Here is a 13,450-nt window from a genome sequence, read left to right on the forward strand (position 1 = left end):
ATATTGTTATTATAGAGAATGTACACGGGTCACAAAGAGCATTGTTGATTGATGGATTGTACTTAGGTAATCCTTATTCAGCACTATTTTGCATGTATTAAGTGTAACAAGTGATAAATGGTTCCCACTTTACAATAAGGGTCACAAATAACATTAATAAATGGTTAATTACACTTAATTTTTATTAAGTTTTATAATGTGTTTTATGTATTCTAATCTTGCCCCTGTAAAGCACTTTGAGTGGCCTTGTGTCTGAATTGTGCTATATAAATAAACTTGCCTTGCCTTGCCTTGCCTTGCCTTAAGTAATGCCTATTAAGGTTAATTATACTTCAGTAATGCCTATTAAGGTTAATTATACTTCAGTAATGCCTATTCAGCACTAGTGTGCATTTATCAATGGTCACTTAATGGATACATTGTTCCAACTTTACAATAAGGGTCACAAAGAGCATTAATAAATGGTTAATTATGCTTGGGTAATGTTACAAAAATGACATTTGTTAACAGGTAATTAATGCTTATTATTGTATTAATCAACTTTTGGTTCATGCTTAATTGATGCATTAACTAAGGTTAATATAGGATATTTATAAACATTAAATAATGTATTAATTAATACCTTAGTTAACATGAACACCATTAGTAAATGCTTACTAGACACATTAGTTAACAGTTAACTAATGGTTAGTTAACCCTTATTAAGCATTAACTAACCATTCATTAATGTACCCTTATTGTAAAGTAAGCCCCGGTGTAGCGGCGTCATTGCCACATACACACATAATACCATGCAGGCTGTGAAAGCCTCATCTTAAAAACGACTGTACACATTGGGCGGAGGCAGACAGGAGGATTGAGTCACTGTGCATTCATCAGAAGAGAGTCAGAAAATGGCATTAATTGATAAAGGTGGGTGCGTGTGTGTATTAAGCCAAGCAAAGTGGGTTAGCCGAAGGGGTTTTAAAAGCCTACATTATGCCTTACCTCTGTGCTCCTGCTCCTCCCCTCCCAACAGACCTTCCATCTGTCTGCTTGGGCATAATCAAACCTACGGATACGTCTTGCAAATGTTTTTGACTTGGTTTTAATGCACATCGCTATTTCATATTTACTAGACAGACTACACATGATCTGTATTACATAAGCTAGCTTTAAAATGCTACATGATAGTGGGTTGGAGAACAGAATGCTGCGGTTCAGAGTGAGGTGAGGTTTTCATGTTCTGAGAAGAGGATAAAAGCAATAACTGCATGCTTTGTGATGGCTTGGTATTTTATGAATGGAGACGTTAATGTTAAACTACATTCACAGACTACAGAGAGGGACAAACACTGGAGCAAACACACTTTAGAAATCACTTTCTATTAGTTCTCCATGCCGTCAGAGCCCAATGCTCCCCGCTCTGCTTCAGGCCCGGCCCTGCTATGGCCATTTCCACACCAGTGTGGAATGCAGGTCCACAGCTCTAATTGATTTGGAGGCACAGGACCGTGTATCAAAAGTCAAAGGGCACTTCTGGTGTGATTTCTGAGGCTACTGAAGGTGGGACACTGAAGGTGAATAGTGTAAACATGTCTAACTTATAGATATCAACACAACACTTTGCCAGTTGGTTACTTACAGATATCTTTTGGTATCACACTTTTATCAGAAATGTTTAAATACATGTGCAAATCTGGCAAAATCTAATTAATAATATGTGCTTTTGCATCTATTTAAAAAACAAAAATCTAGATGTTGGATAAAGAGTTGAAATGTTTTATTTTACAACGAGTAGAGGTTTTTACAGAACAGACCTTGGATACAGCCTAAAAACGCATTTTCAGCATGTATCATAAATCATATTGACAGCATCTGAACAAATCATACTGTGATCAGAACAGTGCTAAGGATGATAAGGGAAATTGTAGTTGATGTAAGTGCTTTTGTATTAAATAAATAATTAAAAAGAATGTTGAGATAATAGCCGTTAAAGATGGTTGTATAGGAGAAATATAGACGCAAACAGACCAGGTTTAGTCAAATAAACACCTAAATGTACATTTTGGACTTTTACTATGATGACATATTATCATTGCGGCAAAATAGACAAAAATCTCAAAATTGACCAGTGCTTGAAAAAATTATGTTTTTGCATTCAGTGTCTCACCTTGAAGCAAGTAGCCCAAGAGAGGGAGCAAACTACTTGTCGCAAAGCAACCTGCATCGACTCCACAAACTCCCACGTGAAAAAGGCCTCAGAGGTTTCAAATGAGAGTTGACTCAACTGCAGGTGGCTTTCAGCTCCGGTGGAACACACTGATAAAGCTGCGACATCAGTACGTACTGGGGCCCAATCTAGCTTCGCCATCGCACCACATTGCGAAGGCGCAGATAAAAAGGAAAGCGCTACACGGTGATGCATATTTCCCTTTAATCAGAGCTAAGGTGTAGCACAGCCGTCACACCGCACTCCCACCTCACTCCTTGGCTCTCTCAGGGGGACAGGGGAGATCAAAGACAACACCCCTTGCTCGTACATGATCAGTGGGAGAGATGGAGAACTGGGGGCTGCTCTCTTTTTCTTTCGTTCTTCCTTTCTTTGGGTCTTTGAGCTATAGTGCACCCCCATTCAACACTAGCGCGGCCCTGGAAGTGTTGAGATTGTGCAGGAAAGGTGAGGTGACAAACAGTTGCACTGCTTTTCTTTCTTTTCTTTTACTTTTTAAATTGATCGTGCGTAACTTTTTCATATGAATGAATGTCAGTTACATTCAAGCCATAGCCAAACAAGTTCACGCAAAGTTGATCAAGCCAATCGGCTCTACAAAACTCTCTGTATTTCTTAGTATGGCAGAATTCACAAAGTGGTGTCGCCCCTGACACTGGTGCAGGAGCTCAGAAAAATCCAAGACGCGCCCAAGAAATGTTTCAGTTGTTGGTTCTACTGCTTAAGAAAACCTGAACATACACTCAACAGGGTTGTTGTAATTACTCAGAATTCCTCATGGGGGCAACAGAAGTTACGCACTATATCTTTAAATCCTGTTCAGAGAGATGCTGACCTACGTATTGGCCAGAGGGAATGACTCAGTGTGTGTGGTTACCTTTTGAACGTGCTGTCGCTCTGTCATTTGACCCTGACGCACTGATCCTTCTAGGGAGGAAACAAGATCGCTAAACAACACGCACAGAGCCATGGAATAACAAAACCCGCGTCACTGGAAGAATGCTGGGGTGAGATTTATAGCAGACAGTAAAAATGTGACCCGCACTCACCACAGATGTTCTCGAGAGCAACATAGGTGGGGTTGTAACGTGAGTGCAACATGCAATCTTTCTGGCTCACGGAAGCCGCACGCACACACACCCTCTCACTTCTCACTGTTGCCATTCTGTCTTGATACACTAACATCCGTGAAGCCGCTGTCAGCATGCGCAGTATGTCGGTGAAAAGTGTGCACCATTCATCAAAGTGATCCTATGGTTTCATCAAAGATTTATAAACCCTCCTGGATGTCAGGGACTTAGATGTACAAATCGGTAATGCCACATCTAGGAACTCTCCCTCCATCTCTCTCTGGATCTGGAGATGTGATCTGCCCTTCCCCTCTCCGTCTCAGGTTTCAAAGCGGTCCCGTCTCTCTCCTCACCCCTCCCAGATTAGTCATCTAACGAGCAGCAGGGCTGATCAGGTGAATTATTGATGGCAGGAGGGGGGGGGGGGGGGGGGGGGGGGGGGGTGAGGCTGGGGAAAGGCATCGATCCGAAAGGCCTGGGCTTGTGGCTCTAAATGGAGCAGGGAAGGAGACACCTCAGGAGGATAGGCAGAGGCGCAGGTACATCACTGCAACACTGTGTGCTGTCTGCGAGCACGGGGATATGGATCCAGTGCTTTGGTCTGTTTCATGAAGAGGCAAAGGATAAAGAGCCACCTCTGGAGGATCTATGATGAAACCTTCAAGTGCCATCCTATGGAACAATGTGTGTTGTCAGTGTAGAAGTGTCAAAACATGTTTTGATGTCAGAAGATGTGAAACATAAAGATGATGACAAAACATTTTGATAATTAAAGTAGAATCATTATGCTCATTTTAAGCTGGCGAGGTCCTTAAAGGTCACATCTTATGCTCATATTCAGGTTGGAAATTGTAATTTGGGTTTCTTCTAGAAACTGTTTTCATGGTGCAGTGTCCAAAAAAAACTTTTAATTTCTCACAGTGTCTGAAATGCTCCGTTTTAGGGCCTGTCTCTTCAAGCCCTGCTTTTCAAAAAGCTCAGAATCTAACTGCTGGTAGGATCTAACTGCCAGTTATTTTCAAGGGTATGTTGTGTGTTTATCACAGGTGATGGTAGTGCTAGTGCAACCCGATCTCACGCCGAGGCGTGAGATACACACGCATGGACCGGCGTCTAACTCACACGCCTTGCCTGACCAGGGCGTGTGAGTTACACGCGCACCTCCCGTAGTCAAGATGGCGGCCGCGACAGCGGCCGCCCGTAGTCAAAATGGCAGCCGCGGTTTTCCGTCAATGTTTTATCTATATTATAACCTCTCCCTGTCCCCTTGCCCTAACCCTAACCACCGAGGGGGCTGCAGCTAGATAGTATTGAAATGCTGGGAGAACATGTCGTGCTATTCCTGGGAGAACATGTCGGCCCCTGTTGGTGCTATTCCTCCGTTCATTTAGACTATTCCTCCATTCATTTAGACGGCGGGAGGTGCGCGTGTAACTCACACGCCCTGGTCAGGCAAGGCGTGTGAGTTAGACGCCGGTCCATGCGTGTCTATTAGACGCCTCGGCGTGATACCAGGTTGGCTAGTGAAGGTAAGTTTGGTTGGTAACGGGGGGGCGTCATAAGCGTAGAGAAATCTGACTGGGGTTTTTGAACACATGTTTTCAGAAATGTGGATGTGGGGAAAAGGAGAGAGGGTTTTTTTTTCTCATACTTTGGGAGTCTTTGCACACTCTGGCACACTGTAGATGTTGAAAAAACATAAAAAAAGGGTATTTTGCGTAATAGGGGACCTTTAATTTTTTCCAATGAATATGCATAGACAACCACCCACCTGTGACGCAATTCCAATGTGATTTGGGATGATCAGCTTACCCCACCCATCATATAAAACTGCACTTGACAGTTAACATAAAGTTATCATGGCAACCGATGATGTCAATTTGTGCCATGTCAGTTGATGTCATTTCTGCCTCCTCCCTCCCTCCCTCTCTCTCTCTCTCTCTCTCTCTCTCTCCCTCTCTCTCTCCCTCCCTCTCTCTCATCATGGTTGAAGGTGTGGGTGGAGGCCAACAGTCCTCTACTGCTTTGCATTGCGCTGTATTCACCAAGCCATGCCCAATCTTCGGCAATCCAAAATACCAAATAGCTTTTTCACTTAATACTTTGCCCTTTTATTCCATCTACATCAGAATGACTGTATGTCACAGTACACAAGTTGAGGACACTGGCTGTGTCTTGATTCAGGGGTTGCGCCCTACGTAGGCTGCATTTGAAGACCGATTGCGTCATAGCGGCGCGCAAAGGCTGTCCCGTTTGCAAGGCTCCTTGTAAGGCTCCTCATATGCGGCCGAGAAATGCAGCCTTCGTTTCACGGTTTTGAAGGCTGCATCAGATGTATCCTTCGTGGCCCAACATATCCCAAGATTCATTGCGTTTTTTTCAGAGATGGCAAAAAATAAAATAAAAAATAACAAAACAGCAACGTGTTGCTCCATCTTCTTAACTTTTATCTTCCTTTCTTTTTTTCTTGTACTTTTTTTTCTTTTCGTCTGGTAGGCAACTTCTTTTTCTTTTTTCCTCCGTTGACAAGGCTGTCTCCGTTGGCAGCAATCAGGGTTGCTAGGCAGCACAGGAGCGGCGAGTCGTCACGCAAGGTAACGGCTTGTTACGTAAACCGGAAATGCTCGTATACCGAGACCTGCGGAGACCGTCTCATTTAACAAGGCTCGTTGGCCTTAAAACCGGCCTTAAAATCGGCCTTCATAGGCTATAGCCTTCATAAACCGCGAGACTGCGTCCTACCAAGGCTGCAACCCCTGAATCAAGACACAGCCACTGTCTAGTACCATTTTACTGTGGCTTTAAATGGTATATTCACCAGGGGGGAGATCAAGTCAAATGTTCTCTGACTCACACTGGAACATCGTCCGTGAAATTGACATTAGTTTCCGCTGTTGTTTATTCACATACTAACGATACCTTACTTTACATCTGCATTCATTTCATAGGACCAAAAACCACAGCATTTCACAACTGTGGTTATGTGATTACCATCTGCTGATTGTGAACATTTCAGGGGGCAACCTGATAATAAGCCTGATAACCATGGTAACCAATATGTGCATGTACTACTTTAGTGGGCCATGTAGTGTGCTTCGGCAGTTCATTAAGTCCATTAAATAGTGACACAGTGATCCTGCAGAGGTAGCCCTGTTATGTTGACATACATTACGAATCGTTTTATGTACTGTACATCATCATTATTCACAATATAACGACGGCCAATAGAAAGTCTATTACTGCTCATAACCAGTTATTTCCTTTTGAGCTAGAGCACATACATATACAGAGAAGAAACACAAAGGTGCAGCTTCACTCACCAGTATTGTCCAGAACTAGATTTTCCCACTTGGTTCCATGTTGGATTGATGATGCCGGATCACAGATGACAACATTTTCTAATGAAAACGTTACCTGTAAGTCTCCATAACCTTACTTTTAATCCTATTGTTAGTTTTTAAAAAGTCATTTTTGACACGAACCGGACCAGAACTGAAATGCAACAATGTAAAATGTCTTTCCCTCAGTCTGGACCAAATGGACTGGTGTAAAAGAGACCGTAGAATTAATAGGGTTGTTACTGACCCCCTCAGATCCAGCAATTTACAGCGGGAATACTACCATCAATTTGTCATTAAGATGTCAGCCTAGATAAAATAAGTAAGCCCCCCCTCCCTTCAGACTTACAACTCCCAAATGAAGATCAGATTGGGTGTGCTGAGAGCAACTCTGTCACTGGATCACATTAAGTACCTTAACTAAACACATATCTGTTATCTCATGTTCCACTCCCCAGTCTGGATCCAATAGTCCAACATGCTCTTCAGCATGAGAGATGGCTGCACAGAAAGAAAAAAAAAACAAAGCCAATACAAAAACATGCTTTTGATTTGTAGGGAGACATTATTTCTTGCCAAAGGAGCAAGTTGAACCTACCGCTCCACCTTCCACGCATTCCAGCGAGTGCTTACATGGAACGATGCACACAGCCCAAAGAGAATCAAAGATTTTTTTTCTTCTCAAAGATTGGGAAAAAGTCAACACGGAGACTGCAAGACAGGCTTTATCTGTGTGTGAAAAGTCAGGGGGGAAAATAAGCAGTTGGAAGGGTGGTGGTAAGGGTTGACTGAAACATTTGATTTCAATCCCAGAACCCAACACGCACTGCATTCATTCCTATACACAAAGAGCAAAGAGATCTGATCACTCAACCCTTACAATGTAGAACATCATACTAGTGCTTATGGACTGTATGTTGTTGACACTGCTCCAAGTGAAGCCTTTTGCCTCTCCTTTTCCATGTCGCTTGGATGGGGAATCCGCTACAGGGTGCTGCTCACTGGCTCTTTATCTCCAGATGGTCAAGAGCTCCCAGTGTTCAGTGGGGTAGGCGCCCGTTCAAGCCCAGGGGGACTCCCGCCATCTGTTCCACTCCTCTCCTCTCTTCTCATATAACTCGGAGCATCCATACCACTCACTGTAAAGTACTGGCTCTGTCTGGGGGTAAAGGTCTGATTCAGGCTCATCTGGTGTTATGGTCCTTGACCGATTAAAGTAAATAACACCAAGTGGAGCTCACCTTGAGTTTGAAACGCCCAGCAAAGACGCAACGGGACCTTATGAAAGAGTGCAGAAAAAAGTTGTCACTATGGGCCCTATTTTACCAATATAGGCCGTGTCCTTGGTTCCTTTACTCACATCAGCCTCTATATCTGCTACCTGTGTATGTGGTACCGTAGGATGTGTGTGTGAGTGTGTGTGTGTGTGTGTGCGTGTGTGTGTGTGTGTGTGTGTGCGCCTGTGTGTGTGTGTGTGTGTGTGTGCGCCTATGTGTGTGTGCACGTGTGTGTGTGTGTGTGTGTGTGTGTGTGTGTGTGTGTGTGTGTGTGTGTGTGTTAGTGTGTGTCCGGCAGAATTCATAAGAGACAGGAGAGCATCTTTCAGGAGTCATCTTAGCTCCGGGGGAATGTGGCGCGATAACTGGATGCTAATGCCGCCCTTCGCCTTCGGGGAATTACGTCTGCCTGAGCAGTAACCTACATTCACTGAGCAGTCTTATACATAAGGTTAATGAATCCGGGCCTGCTAGAGGACGAATGGGGCCCCTTCATAGCATGGCATACGCACACAGATGTAACAATCATCAATACAATCATAACAGACACAGGCACACACACACACACACACACACACACACATGCAAACAAAATGCTTGCTGTAGCATAAACACTAATAAGGTTAGCACGTAAGCAGGCATCTGAATCAGTAATTTATTTATTTAGTCTGGCTCCAAGGAGCTGTGGGCGTGGACTAATAAGAGTAAGAGGGTTTTTGTGCGCAGGACTGTGTGCAAGAGTGTGTGTTTGTGTGTGTGTGTGTGTGTGTGTGTGTGTGTGTGTGTGTGTGTGTGTGTGTGCACGTGCGTGTATAAGAGAAAGAAAAAGAGAGGTTTTGATTTGAGAGCCGAAGTCCATTTTGTAGCCATTGTTTCCTCTCACTCCCATCTGCAATTAAGGCAGGAAAGAGACAAGTGGGGAAATTGTCATCACTGATTTGATAGGTTAATTAGCTTGTGCATGTATAATGTCTTTAGCTAAACCAAAGACTGAGTAGATTAGGGAGAGCGGCCTGGGTGGATCCAGTGTATTTTGTCCAAAGCATGATGGAAGGGGACGTGTTAGATTACATGGTAAATGAGTTGAGAGTGGGTGCTTGCTTATGTGTGTGTGATTTTCCTAATCTGTGTACTCCCAGTAATGCTTTCCTCCATCCAGCATCTCTCTAAACCATTCAGAAAGTGGTGTCCTCTAAGGGGGGGTGTTGAAATGTGCACCCCCAAAGATGACCTAAGCGAGTATGTGTGTGTGTGTGCGGGCATGCATGTACGTGTGTGTCCGTGTTTGCGTTTGTGAAACAGAGTAAAAGATATGCTCCACACCTCCACCTCCACCTCCAACCCTGTCTCGTCCCTTGTCCCTTCCCCCCACAACGGTGACTCTGGCTGGGATCGGCTCAGCGTCTACCCCTGGGGAACGCTGCCATCCGACTCGGGTTGTCAGAATCAATTATACTCACCCCCACCTTTTCTCTCCTAGGCAGCGTTTTACATGAGTCACATTTTTCAGACCCCCGTCTCAAGCATGCACTTTCTTTCCTTCCTTCCCCACCACCCTGAGGCCCCCCTCCCCTGTCAGGACACAGAAATAATTCCCCGCTTTCGGGAGGAAAAACGGCACAAGGTGATAAATCTGTGGCGATGTACTGTAGAAAAAATTAAATGAAGGAGAAAGAGAAGGGAAGCCGCGAGGCTAAGCGCTCCTGCCTGCTCAGCACAGCAGAAAGAAAAAAAGGGAGAGTCCACCCCTGAAGGATGGAGATGGAGGGATTGTAAAAGGGAGTGGCAGGGTGAGACGGGACTGTAAAAGAGAGTTACACACCTTGGCCCCCGATTGCATGATCCTGAAGGCAGCTGAGTTGGCTCATGGGATATCATGAAACTGGAATCCTTCAGCACTTCACTTCAGCCAAAGATGTAAAAACATCTTTCAACATAAAACGCAACGCAGACTCACCTTAAGACCTGCATTGCTCGGTTGTCGAAATAAATGCTCAGGTATCACAGATTTTATTGAGAGGAAAACAATGGATCTGTGACCTAGGGCTGATATGTGGGAGGGTTTGTGTCCATCCAGATAATCAATACCATGTTTTTCACTAGAGCAGAGCCAAGGAGAGGTCCTGGTGCTCCCAAACATTTCTCATATTTAATGCCTGACTGATTTTAACAGCTCCACACATGGGCAGGGGAGGAGGGGTTCAATTTCAAACTGTACTGGGCAACCGCAGGCACCACGAGCAAAATATACTTAAGAAGTGAACTTGGAGTGTTTACCTGCCCCGATGAGTATGAAAATACAAACAATGCAGGGCGTAATTGGCATTGATGCGCTCTAAAAGCCCCTTCTCCTCCTCCCCTGCAAACACCTGCAGCCCATGAATTCCGGGCACCCCCCTGGGAAATCACACATTAGCATTTAGCCGTTTCATCTGCTGCACTAATCAGAGCCAAACGTTTCAATAATACAACACAAGAGCAGTTACGCAACCCATAGAAAGGGGTGAGAGAGAGAGAGAGAGAGAGAGAGAGAGAGAGAGAGCGAGAGAGAGAGTACTCATCAGTGGGAAGGTATTTCCAGAGGTTGTGAAGCATTTGGCGCCTGTGTTGAATGGTTGGATGGATCTGGGTGGGGTATAGAGGGTAAGCCAGAGACCCTGACTGACCTTCCATTTGTTTTCCATGTAACCACAGTGTGTTGAAATTTGTGAGATTTAACCATCTACAAAAAGTGAGTGCAGACATGCTAGCTCTGTGGGGATTCATCCACTGTAGTGCCATGAGCTACTTGCTAACATCAGCATGCTTTAACATGTCCAGATTGATAGGTGATCTTAGCGATAAGATGTTAACATAGCATTTGCTAATCACCACAAAGTATCTTATGGTAATGACACACGTGTAAGTGTTTAGCCATAAACCAAACATGACCTATTTCGAGATGAAAATGTAAGGGGTTCACCAAAGTCACAATCACAATTGGCCCCGGGTGGAACATTAATGCTTTCACAGATTTCATGGCGTTCCATCCAATAGTCGACATTCTGCGCAACACCTAAACTCTCAGGGGATCAACAAATTCATCAAGATTCATTGTCTGAAAACCATGAATATATTTTCAAATTGTGGCTCCTCTACATGAGATATTTCACTAGATGAGTGAAACTTTTCACCCAGTGACAATGCAAGCAAAGTCAGGGGATAACTAGGATGTTTTCTCCGATTATGTACCAGGGACGTCTGTACCAAATTTAATGACGATCAAATGGTTATATATGATAGACATTTCAGGCTGTACAAAGGTGATGGACTGACCGATTCATACACTTGCTATCTCTAAAGCCATGTCCACAAGCATTGATAAACAGAAAGATCCAACTGACTGGAAAGTTATCATCAACACATGTTTCTGTTCAAATCCTACCTGCTGAAACACACCCCGTGGCTCACACTAACTGGCAGGTTAGCTTTAGCTTGCACCCACTCTGGAAACCGCCTACCTAACAATTCATCAACTTCAATACCATTCGCCCCTTAAGACGCCAACCTCTCTCCTGCTAGTCTGCGCTCCCTTTCCTGGAGCTTGGCAGCCCCTTGATCAGCCTCTCTCTGGCCCGCAGCAGAGCAGGAAATGGCCTATTGTTCTGAGATAATGTGAAATATAATGTTCCCCCTGCACTCTTGGAAGCGTTCTGCTAACCCTGACAGCCTCATTGCTGTGGGCAAACGGTAGGCGCCAAGTTACAGGAGCACCTGCCAAACAGAGACGTCCATCAGGCGGCTCTGTTGATGCTGGTTTACAGCAGAGAGGAGGAGAGAGGAGGAGAGAGGAATCCCCCAGAGACTTATGGGAAAACAAGCACCTATCACACAAGCCCTTTTGCACAGAAAAACTCAACCTCCACCCACTCCATACAACCTGGGAGATTTTCTATCATCTTTTTCGAAAAGCGCATGTGAAAAATACACCTCTGGGTGCATTTGAGGCCATGCAGAAAAAAGCGAGGGTGAAACTAAGACGCTTCCTTCATTGTTCCCACTGGAAAGATTCAAGAGTCAAACACTTACATCACCGACGCGTCTCTCCGCTCGGCAGATTCATTCCCTTTTAAAATCAGTTCATCAATCCAACATGATAAAAGCTCTACGGCGGGCCGGGGCCAACATGAATCACAGTTTCTGTAAATTCACACCCTCGCAGACACATGTAAGATATTAGACCGTTTCCAAGATGTGGCCACACGAGCGGTGTGTTTGGAAAGGGGGGCCTCAACATGACGAGAGCCCTGCATTTAGTCAGGCGTTGAAAACTCTTTATTGATCATTACGGTACATTGCATGGGCCGCTCAATCTATCCCCGATGTGGAAACAGTGAGGGAGTGTGTTTGTTTAAATGAATCAATTTGCCAAAAACCTCCATAAATATCACTGGCAGCGGCGAAAGATTAACAAAACAGTTTGCAGGGACGGACAAGAACAGCAAAGAGATGATGGACATTGCAGATTTATGTCATGGAAATAGATCAATATTTAAACCTAAAATGCCTCCAGAAATAGGTTGATGAACACAACACGAGGAACCACAATATGTCACTCTCTCCTTCTCATGCTCCCTATGAGTATGAAGTCAGTAGTGGCTCATGCATTAGAAGGTTATTACTGTCATCTTACCTAAACTTACACCATTAGTCCCTCTGAAGGATAATTATGGGGCTTGTATTTCATGTAATAATGTATCCACAAAACTTTATTTAGGGTTTCAGCTCAACAGCTGGCAGCAGGACTGAAAAGTTGAAAGGCCTTTGAAGAAGCATTTCACCTTTTTTCCACACAGTCTATTCAGCTCTGGTCTGAGATAATTCGTTGTTTAAGAAAAGCTCGAAGAAAAATGCTCCCACAACTTAAACCTTTTTTTCAAATGGGATTCTCTGCGAGGTGAACTGTGCAGAGGGCGGCATATTCAGGTAGTAAAAGGGTGTAAATCTGTCAGATTAGTGACAAAAAAAACGAGAGTGTGTGGGATTAAGGTAAAGCATGGATGTGCCTCCTCTTTTTTGCTTTATTACTCATCTTACATTCAAGGGATCTTTTTCAGAGAAGGTACGCAACCTAAATGGATTAAAGTCACCATTTACTCTCCGTACAAAACAGACATTTAGGCATATATCCTCCTCACTGTGTCTTTGTGACTGTGGCGCTTTGATGTTCAACCAGCCGCCCACAGTGACTTTTCTCTGCAGCTCCTGGATTGTCTGTTCAGCAGAGCTTTTTGGCGCAGACGTTTTGGAAGGTGCCTAACACTGCCATCTATTGTTGTTCTTCTAAAGGCTCTTAAAGGTTTGTGCGTTTACAGTTGGCAGTGCATTGTTTCCTAAGATTATAAAAGGAGGCTGTCCACCAGGCTTCACAGATACAGGGTATGTGTTTTGTAGAAGTGACTTATACGTCTCACCTGGACTTTACAGTTTAATTTTCATACTTTTTCTATTGGTTTAAAGGATTTTCTCAGTCATCTTTAACATTTGAAATGAGCTCAAATGAGAAACATGACC

Source organism: Ammodytes marinus (assembly GCF_949987685.1).
Source record: "Ammodytes marinus genome assembly, chromosome: 21".
NCBI classification, from domain to species: Eukaryota; Metazoa; Chordata; class Actinopteri; order Uranoscopiformes; family Ammodytidae; genus Ammodytes; species Ammodytes marinus.